The sequence below is a fragment of the Lissotriton vulgaris genome, chromosome 7 (genome assembly GCF_964263255.1).
Source record: "Lissotriton vulgaris chromosome 7, aLisVul1.2, whole genome shotgun sequence".
Taxonomy (NCBI): domain Eukaryota; kingdom Metazoa; phylum Chordata; class Amphibia; order Caudata; family Salamandridae; genus Lissotriton; species Lissotriton vulgaris.
This window is the reverse complement of record NC_141695.1, coordinates 1,337,816,928-1,337,826,335: the sequence shown is the minus strand read 5'-3', so window position 1 is coordinate 1,337,826,335 and position 9,408 is coordinate 1,337,816,928. Positions and strand designations below refer to the sequence as shown.

General features: G+C 40.7%; 2 long non-coding RNA genes across 3 annotated transcripts; one reads left to right on the top strand and one right to left on the bottom strand.

Moving 5' to 3' along the window:
• Positions 1 to 246: 246 nt before the first annotated feature.
• On the bottom strand, positions 247 to 2,082 carry LOC147703649 (uncharacterized). Its single transcript, XR_015297306.1, has 4 exons — positions 1,942 to 2,082; positions 1,155 to 1,231; positions 1,006 to 1,072; positions 247 to 547 (listed from the first exon to the last, which is right to left on the bottom strand). It is a non-coding gene; the product is annotated as an uncharacterized LOC147703649 (long non-coding RNA).
• LOC147703648 (uncharacterized) lies at positions 2,066 to 8,418 on the top strand. Of its 2 annotated transcripts, none has more exons than XR_015297305.1 (4): positions 2,066 to 2,411; positions 3,121 to 3,198; positions 3,281 to 3,347; positions 8,126 to 8,418. It is a non-coding gene; the product is annotated as an uncharacterized LOC147703648 (long non-coding RNA). The 2 variants fall into 2 exon arrangements; XR_015297304.1 differs by lacking the exon at positions 8,126 to 8,418 and adding an exon at positions 3,806 to 5,170.
• Positions 8,419 to 9,408: the final 990 nt, after the last annotated feature.

The following is a 9,408-nucleotide window of genomic DNA, read 5'->3' as shown; positions in this document are numbered from 1 at the left end:
CTTCACTTCTGGGATGCGAAAGGAAATGGGTAACCCAATAGACCCTTGTAGGCTTGGGCGGTAGGTAATTGAAGTAAAGGGTGTCTACAAGGGATTTAGTTAGTCTATTCACTTATAGTCAATTTTTGAGTTAGTTAGCAAAGCTCTAACTCTAATGTATCCAAAGGATAACGACAAGACTTTTCTTTGATGGAAACAATCAATGATAAGTAAAGGGAAAAAGCACACGGAGAAGTAATTTTATCTGAAATAATATTGTATTGAATTAATCAATAAATAAATATATGTATGGAGATAAAGTGAACAAATCAAGTACAAGCAAAAGATGTTATGGACAGAAATATACACAAATCAACAAACCAGTTCATAACAGTTCATCAGCTCCTGGAAATTATAGGCAATAACCAAGTCAAACAAGTACGATGGTTAATTCTTGGTGCAGATGAATTGCTTATGGAGATGATGAAGAGGTTGACGTTTCGGTCTTGGTTGCAGGTGTCTATAAGACCATCATCAGGACAGAAATGTTTTTTGCAAAGAGTGCACCCTAAGTAAGAACAATATGTTGTAATTACTTATTATACCAACAGAATGAAATCACTGCATGGATAAACACAATATTTGGAAAACTTCAACAGAACAACCATGTGCTACACACCCTAGTGATGTGACCTATAGTATTTACATTCCCATTAAATAAGAAGATACAAAATCAATTTGAGGATTAAAAATCAGTTTGAGGCTTAGTCCTCAAGTGGCCATAGTTACTTTAGCAGAACATAAACAGAGTTTTATATGCTAGAAAACATCCGGTTTTAGGATCAAATAAATACATATAAACAAGCATTACTCCTAAATGGATCATTGTTACTTAATTGAGGCCAAGAAGAAATTAATCAAGTATTTCCCAAGGAACTACATGGAACTTGCGAATAGCTGATAGCAAATCAGATGGTAGCATTGTCACCAGCGTTCCTACGGTGAGTAAAAGGATCAGGAACTTACTTTGTAATAAGGTGAAAGGTGTTTGAAAGGATGAGTCAATGTAGATTAATCGCAGTAACGCTCTAATCTGGAAAGATAGAGCGGTTAGTTGCCGTGAGGTTCTGAGCTAGTGACTGTTTTTAATAAAAGATACAAGGCACCGGTCTCACCTTGGCATGGAGTTGCCCAGACGCAAAGTTGGAATCTGAGACCGGCAAATTAGTCTGGTCAAACGAAAGCACAATCTCTATGAGAAAGAGGAAGGGTACATATTTGTAAGTTGAGGGCCGCCCTAGGAGTCAAAGTACATACACATGATCAAGAAGGAAACGGTTGTCGCTTTCATGCGCTTTGATATACTGTTACTACATATACAAATACAGTTGTACTTTTAACGTGTGAAGGGATAGAAGAAAACAAAGCTATCGTATGGCCTGTGAGGCTCTCGTGAAGTCTTAGCGATGTCAGCTGTTGTTCGACACTATAAAGGATACCGACACGCCAGGGCAGGGTGCTGCCGAACTTGCAAACCACATCGGTAGAGCGATCTGCTATATTGGTATCTAACCTTGGGATTAAATTGAATCAAGCACACCAAGATTTTAAAGGACCTCTAGGTGCATTTCTATTAAAAGAGTATGGGTGCTGCATCGCTCATGACTCCGCTAGAGACTTACGCTAGCGCTAAAGTCGTAATATCTTAGCGATGTCGGCTATTAATCGGCAATAAAAATGCCGACACGCTGAAACATGGTGCTGCCGTATTGGCAAACCGAATCGATGGAGCGATCTGCTGTATTGGCGTCTAAACGTGGCATAAAATTAAACATCAAGATGTTTGAGGACCTCTAGAGTAATTACTATTTAAAGAATATGCATACCACATCGCTCGTGACTCAACTAAAGTCTGACGCTAGCGCTTTAATCGAGCTTAGTGACGCAGTCCCAAAAACGTACTTGATTTGGCAAGCACTCAAACGAGGCAACGTGTACCGTGTAGAGAGTCAATCGCATCGGTCCACAGCGGATACCGAGGGCTGACAGCTGACTGGGTTTTAAATGCAGCAACCCAGAAGTAGCTCACTATCGGGCCAGAGAGACAAAGAAGGGACTTGGCCCCAATGTTTGGATTGAGGGAACGTCGGCCATATTCGAGTGTCTAAAACCCTACATTGGATCAATGGGATCGGACTGCTGGTGACAATTACAATTGTGAAACCATACAGCGCACCTAAGGAATATTAAAAACTTTTCGATCAGTTTTGAAACAAAGTCCCTTCTTTGTCTCTCTGGCCCGATAGTGAGCTACTTCTGGGTTGCTGCATTTAAAACCCAGTCAGCTGTCAGCCCTCGGTATCCGCTGTGGACCGATGCGATTGACTCTCTACACGGTACACGTTGCCTCGTTTGAGTGCTTGCCAAATCAAGTAAGTTTTTGGGACTGCGTCACTAAGCTCGATTAAAGCGCTAGCGTCAGACTTTAGTTGAATCTCGAGCGATGTGGTATGCATATTCTTTAAATAGTAATTACTCTAGAGGTCCTCAAACATCTTGATGTTTAATTTTATGCCATGTTTAGACGCCAATACAGCAGATCGCTACACCGATGCGGTTTGCCAATACGGCAGCACCATGTTTCAGCGTGTCGGCATTTTTATTGCCGATTAATAGCCGGCATCGCTAAGATATTACGACTTTAGCGCTAGCGTACGTCTCTAGCTGAGTCATGAGCGATGCAGCACCCATACACTTTAAATAGAAATGACCCTAGAGGTCCTTTAAAATCTTGGTGTGCTTGATTTAATTTAAGCCCAAGGTTAGATACCAATATAGCAGATCGCTCTACCAATGTGGTTTGCAAGTTCGGCAGCACCCTGCCCCGGCGTGTCGGTATCCTTTATAGTGTCGAACAACAGCTGACATTGCTACGACTTCACGAGAGTCTCACAGGCCATACGATAGCTTTGTTTTCTTCTATCCCTTCACACGTTAAAGTACAACTGTATTTGTATATGTAGTAACAGTCTATCAAAGCGCATGAAAGCGACGACTGTTTCCTTCTTGATCATGTGTATGTACTTTGACTCCTAGGGCGGCCCTCAACTTACAAATATGTACCCTTCCTCTTTCTCATAGAGATTGTGCTTTCGTTTGACCAGACTAATTTGCCGGTCTCAGATTCCAACTTTGCGTCTGGGCAACTCCATGCCACAGGTGAGACCGGTGCCTTGTTTCTTTTATTAAAAACAGTCACTAGTTCACAACCTCACGGCAACTAACCGCTCTATCTTTCTAGATTAGAGCGTTACTGCGATTAATCTACAGTGACTCATCCTTTCAAACACCTTTCGCCTTATTACAAAGTAAGTTCCTGATCCTTTTACTCACCGTAGGAATGTTGGTGACAATGCTACCATCTGATTTGCTATCAGCTATTCGCAAGTTCCATGTAGTTCCTTGGGAAATACTTGATTAATTTCTTCTTGGCCTCAATTAAGTAACAATAATCCATTTAGGAGTAATGCTTGTTTATATGTATTTATTTGATCATAAAACCGGATGTTTTCAGGCATATAAAACTCTGTTTATGTTCTGCTAAAGTAACTATGGCCCCTTGAGGACTAAGCCTCAAACTGATTTTTAATCCTCAAATTGATTTTGTATCTTCTTATTTAATGGGAATGTAAATACTATAGGTCACATCACTAGGGTGTGTAGCACACGGTTGTTCTGTTGAAGTTTTCCAAATATTGTGTTTATCCATGCAGTGATTTCATTCTGTTAGTATAATAAGTAATTACAACATATTGTTCTTACTTAGGGGGCACTCTTTGCAAAAACATTTCTGTCCTGATGATGGTCTTATAGACACCTGCAACCAAGACCGATACATCGACTCTTCATCATCTCCATAAGCAATTCATCTGCACCAAGAATTAACCTTCGTACATTGTTTGACTTGGTTATTGCCTATAATTTACAGGAGCTGATGAACTGTTATGAACTAATTTGTTGATTTGTGCATATTTCTGTCCATAACATCTTTTGCTTGTACTTGATTTGTTCACTTTATCCCCATACATATATTTATTTAATGATTAATTCAATACAATATTATTTCAGATAAAATTACTTCTCCGTGTGCTTTTTCCCTTTTTTCCTTTACTTATCATTGATTGTTTCCATCAAAGAAAAGTCTTGTCGTTATCCTTTGGATACATTAGAGTTAGATCTTTGCTAACTAACTCAAAAATTGACTATAAGTGAATAGACTAACTAAATCCCTTCTAGACACCCTTTACTTCAATTACTTCTGGGATGCGGCGGCCTCATGGGAGAGGTGGAGATCAGGGGTCACTGGTCACATAAACTTGTTGAAGCTTCAAGTGATTCGGTTGGCATTGAAAGCATTTCTACCCTCTATCAAGGAAGCTGGTGCAGGTGTACACGGACAACACCACCGCCATGTGGTACTGCAACAAGCAGGGAGGGGGTTGGTTTGTATACCCTTTGTCAAAAGGCCTTGTATCTTTGTACATGGCTGGAACAGCAGACAGTATATCCCTAGTGGCAGGTTCTCTGAATACCAGAAAGGACATCCTCAGTTGTTGATGCCTTCAAGATACACCTTTAAGCTCATACCACTCCTGCCCAGGGTTCTGAAGAAGATCAGGAGTGACCGGGCCTAAGTCATTCTTGTGGCACCGAACTGGGCATGGAGAATCTGGTATCAAGAGCTTCTGAGCACGAGTGTCGATCCTCCCATCAGGCTGCTCCTTCAGGAGGATCTTCTATCGCAGCAGCAGGGGAGGGTTCTCCACTCGAATCTGTCAACTCTGCACCTCCATGCGTGGAGTTTGAGCAGCGACAGTTGACAGTTTTCGACCTTACTCTTGAAGTCTTTAACATTATCTTGGCAGCGAGGCTCCCCTTTCAGAGGTTCTCCTCTTCATTCTTTCTTTGGCCGAGCAGGGCTCTGCTCTGGGCACTCCAAAAGGGTATCTTTCGGCCATTTCGGCCTCTCTTCGGCTTTCAGATCAGCCATCTCTTTTCAAGTGCTGTATTGTAAATTGTTTCCTTAAGGGTATCACTTAATTGTTTCCTCCTATTCCTTTCGCAATGCCCTAGTGGGACTTGGACCTGGTTCTGACCTATCTTATTTGCTCTCCTTTTGGGCCGCTACATAACTGTCCTCTCAGACTTTTGACACTCAAACTGCCTTTTTGGTTGCCATCACCTCTGCTCGCTAGGTGAATGCGCTTCAGGCTGTTTCTTCCAAACCTCCTTTCCGGGCTGTTCTTCCGGAAAAAGTTTTCTTTCGCACAAAGCCTTCTTTCCTTCCCAAAGTGGTTACCTCTTTCCTCATAGGACAGACCATCACTTTGCCCACCTTCTTTCCCACTGCATCCTTCTAAAGAGGAAGAGAGGCTCCACTGTCTGTATCCAAAACACGCACTTTCATTCTATCCGGATCGCACAAAGCAATTCCGGGTGTATGACCAGCTCTTTGTTGGCTATGTGAGCGTCAAGAAAGGTCAGGCCGTTCTTTACATCAAAATCTGTTATTTCTTCCCGAAGAAGGAATCTCCATTCTACCAGGGCATCGGCAGGTACCACTGCTGTGGGATGAGTGGTCCCCCTTAATGACATCTGTCAGGCAGCTATGTGGGCATCGCTGCACACATTCACCAAACATTACTGCATGGACAGCCAAGTCCGGAGAGATGGCTTTCTTGGCCATTCTGTTCCCCCAGACTTTCCGGTGTGAACTTAGTTCGCAGACCCACCTCCGGGGTAGGTATTGCTGGGGTATCTATTCTAAGGTAAAGAATCTAAAACTAACTGTTTCTTTCAGATGAACAAGTTAATTACCTTTGGTAACTATATATCTGTAAGAAACATAGGTTAGTTATAAATTCCTTACCGCCCCACCCATCCTCCCCGTTCTGGAAACTGATTTCTGGGGTTAAGGACTTCCTTTCTGGGCCCTAGTTTTGTGCACCATTGTTCAGTATCTTGCATGTCTCTGCACCTCCGGTGTGGAAAGTCGTGTCAAGAACTGACATCAGCGCGCGAGGACAGCGTCTGTGTAGCTACCGTGAGGTCATCCCAGCGACCACAACGCCAGCAATGAACACGGAGTTGACCAACGCCACCTTCCGACGCCATGGGGTACTGCTGATGAAAATTCTCCGGATCCAGTCTGATGTTTGGGAGTAATTCTAAGGTAAGGAATCTATAACTAATATGTTTCTTACAGATATATCGTTCCCGAAAGTAAGTAACTTGTTCATTGTTACCGAAGGTAAGTAACTTGTTCCTTAAAACTACAGTATCAATTTTCCCACCTGATAAGGCTGTGGCCTACAAGGGTACACTGTCCTAGAATTGCCCTTTATTTTCTTTAAAAATGATTTGTGAAATAGTTTTTTTCTGTCGCCTAGTTTTTGGGTGATTTGCATATTTCTAAGTGGGCTGTTGAATTTTAAAGAAAATAAAAAGGAATTGCAACATAGTCTTTTAATTTTGTTTTAAATGAAGAGATTTGGTTTTTCTAATGAAAAGTGAAGAAACTTATTTGGATGTGGAGGTGATAGTTAAGTCCTTATGATTTAACTGGAGATTTTTCTGAAAGAGAACAAGGATTAAACCATAGTCTTGAAACCCGTTATGCTTCTTTCTGGTCACAGTGGGCAATGCCTTTATCAGCATTCAAAAAGGGACACAGTCATTTTGTGCTTTTCTGCTAAGCTTTCGGTTCTTTCTCTCTCAGCTATCACTCAATGAGCCTTGACTCAGCCTGACCCTTGGCACTCTCTAAAATATAATTTCTCTTCTCCCACATGGTAGTACCTAAAAACACACCCTACAGATGTAAGGCATACGGCACGCCATCGTAACCTTACTCTGCAACCATTTCAACTCCTCTCCCCCACACTAGTGGCTGGTTGTCAAAAAATCGTGCACATGTACTCCATCCATAATCTTCTAGATGTTATGCATAGAGAATATTCTTCAGCCCCACTTTAATCTCTTACCTCTTCCTACCTGCACTAATTGTACCTAGTAGGTTTGTACCTCATGTGTTGGTGCTTAGGGAAGTGAAGTTTAAATATAAACTCGGTCTAGTTCTCTCTCCTCTTGCACCTGCTACGCATAACAAATTATCATTTGCTGATGAAGTGGTCACCAAGAATGCATTTTGAGGTGTCATATGGGGTATCAGTGATGCCAGATGTCATTTGTGATATTAAATGCAATATTGTCCATCATCAATTAAGATAACATCAGTGAAGTCATGTATGCGGTCGAGGGTGTATGCTGTATAAAGTTACTTTGCTGGTGAATTTTAGTGGTTTTAAGTAATGTAATGTCACTTCAATAGCAGTTTTTAAGATGGTCTTTACGAATATAACTTATTGTGCTAGGAGCAAAGATACCCATAATCCTCTGTGAACAAAGTTGTGTGTGTATATATGTATATATATATATATATATATATATATATTCGAACACCTTTTCACTCCAGTAGGGCTGAAAATCAGGCTAGCACACAGGTCTCCGATTTCAGAATGTTTATTGCAACGCCGTCACCCCTAACAGACTCGTTTCGCTTGGAACAAGCTTCGTCAGTGTCAGTTTGCGTGTTCGTACTGGCGCCATTTTAGAGACACATTCATATTGCTATTCAACAACATGGAAGATGGTGTAGTACCTTAGTGCAACCATCGTGGCGGCCATCTTACAGTATGTTACTTTGAATATATTCTTTATGTCTTTCTTTATGGCGTTTCTTAAATAAAATGCTCTAGTGCATACCCTTTTAAAAACATGTGACAGCAGACTGATAACATATCACAGTTAATACTAACTTTGAACATGACTAAAGTGCATAATTATTTTTACATTTGTTTTACATTTATCATGCCCTGAATGGGCATATTCGTTATTATGTAGTTGATTTGTGGCCCTGAATGGGCCACATATCCACATAAGAAAACTGACATTTTCAAATAAAAATATCTAGGTATAAAAAAACAGAGCCTAGCTGTTAGGAATCAACATATCACAGAATATATATGATGAGCAAAAAATCTATAATGCTGATTCCTAACAGCTATGTTCTCCTGTTTATACCTAGATTGGTGTCATTGATTTCCTGACGAAGTCCAAGGGCAGCAGAATATCCTGGCTGAAGCCACGTCAACTGCTCAGTAGAAGGTGCAACGAGGAATTCTGTACATGGCTGTGCTCTGACAGCACTGACGATAGATGTCACCACTATAGATTCTTTATGATGTTCTGTTGTCCTTGTTTCTCATTGTATGTATATTATTTGTTATACACTGAGTTCTCCAGAAACGTAATGTGTTTAAGATTGCGGAATTGCTTTGGAATCTAAGACACATAAATTGTTGATAATTTTTAACAAAATAAAATGGTTCATTAAAGCTTAAATAACTTAAGTCTATTACTTTCGAGATTCTAGGATTGGGAAGAAACTACTTTAAACGTGGTTGAAATTCCCACTCTTTTATGAACCCATGGACTTATTTCTCTATCTAATTTTTAAATTACTTTCCTTACTGTTGTTTGCCGATACTGGTCGGCGTAAGATATATTCACTTTATAGGTGTTGCATTATGAATTCTGTATTTAATTGCGTAATACATTAGATATACAGTTTGAAATAACATTATGCTGTAGTTCCCTCCCAGAGCCCCTTACTATACATCTGCAATGGTTCATACCCATGAGGCATTCATTGTTGCCCCTTTCTGTGTACTGTAGATCAAAATTTATGAAGATGCAGTGGCAGCGGGTAAAATTTGAAAGTGGTGTGGCATAAAAGTTTTGGATGAGTGCCTGGTGGGGAGCGAGCCCAGCGAGCAAGGCTGACTCTTATAAGGGTAATTAATGAGAGAGGCGCTGCTAAAACAAAATCATTAAATGAAGGACTCTGCGAATGCTCAGTATTGAGTTTCAGAGCAACCATATGGTAAATGTTACATTAGAAGGATTGAAGTCAGGTATACACCAATGATTTTAGTGACTCCGATATATGTACAGCAGATGAAGAACAACTGAGCAGGTCACAAACTACCATTATTCAAGAAATGTTAGGATTTACACACATTGTTCACTTTTTGTAGACAAAATCAGCACATCTGTCTTTAATAGCTGAAAACTTTACAATGAGTTGAATATTAAAGTCTGTGATTCTCTTAAAAGGGTCTCTCTCTATAGAGATCATTACTAAAGCATTCAGGGCCAGAATTACGACCATAGCAATTTGCGACTCGCGAATTGCAACAAATTGCGAGTCACAGAATGCTGTTCTGAGAAGTTGGTCTGGCATATGCTGTCCACTATTCTAGTGGGCACCTTGCACCAGTCCAAACAACCCTTATTGATGATAGGTTT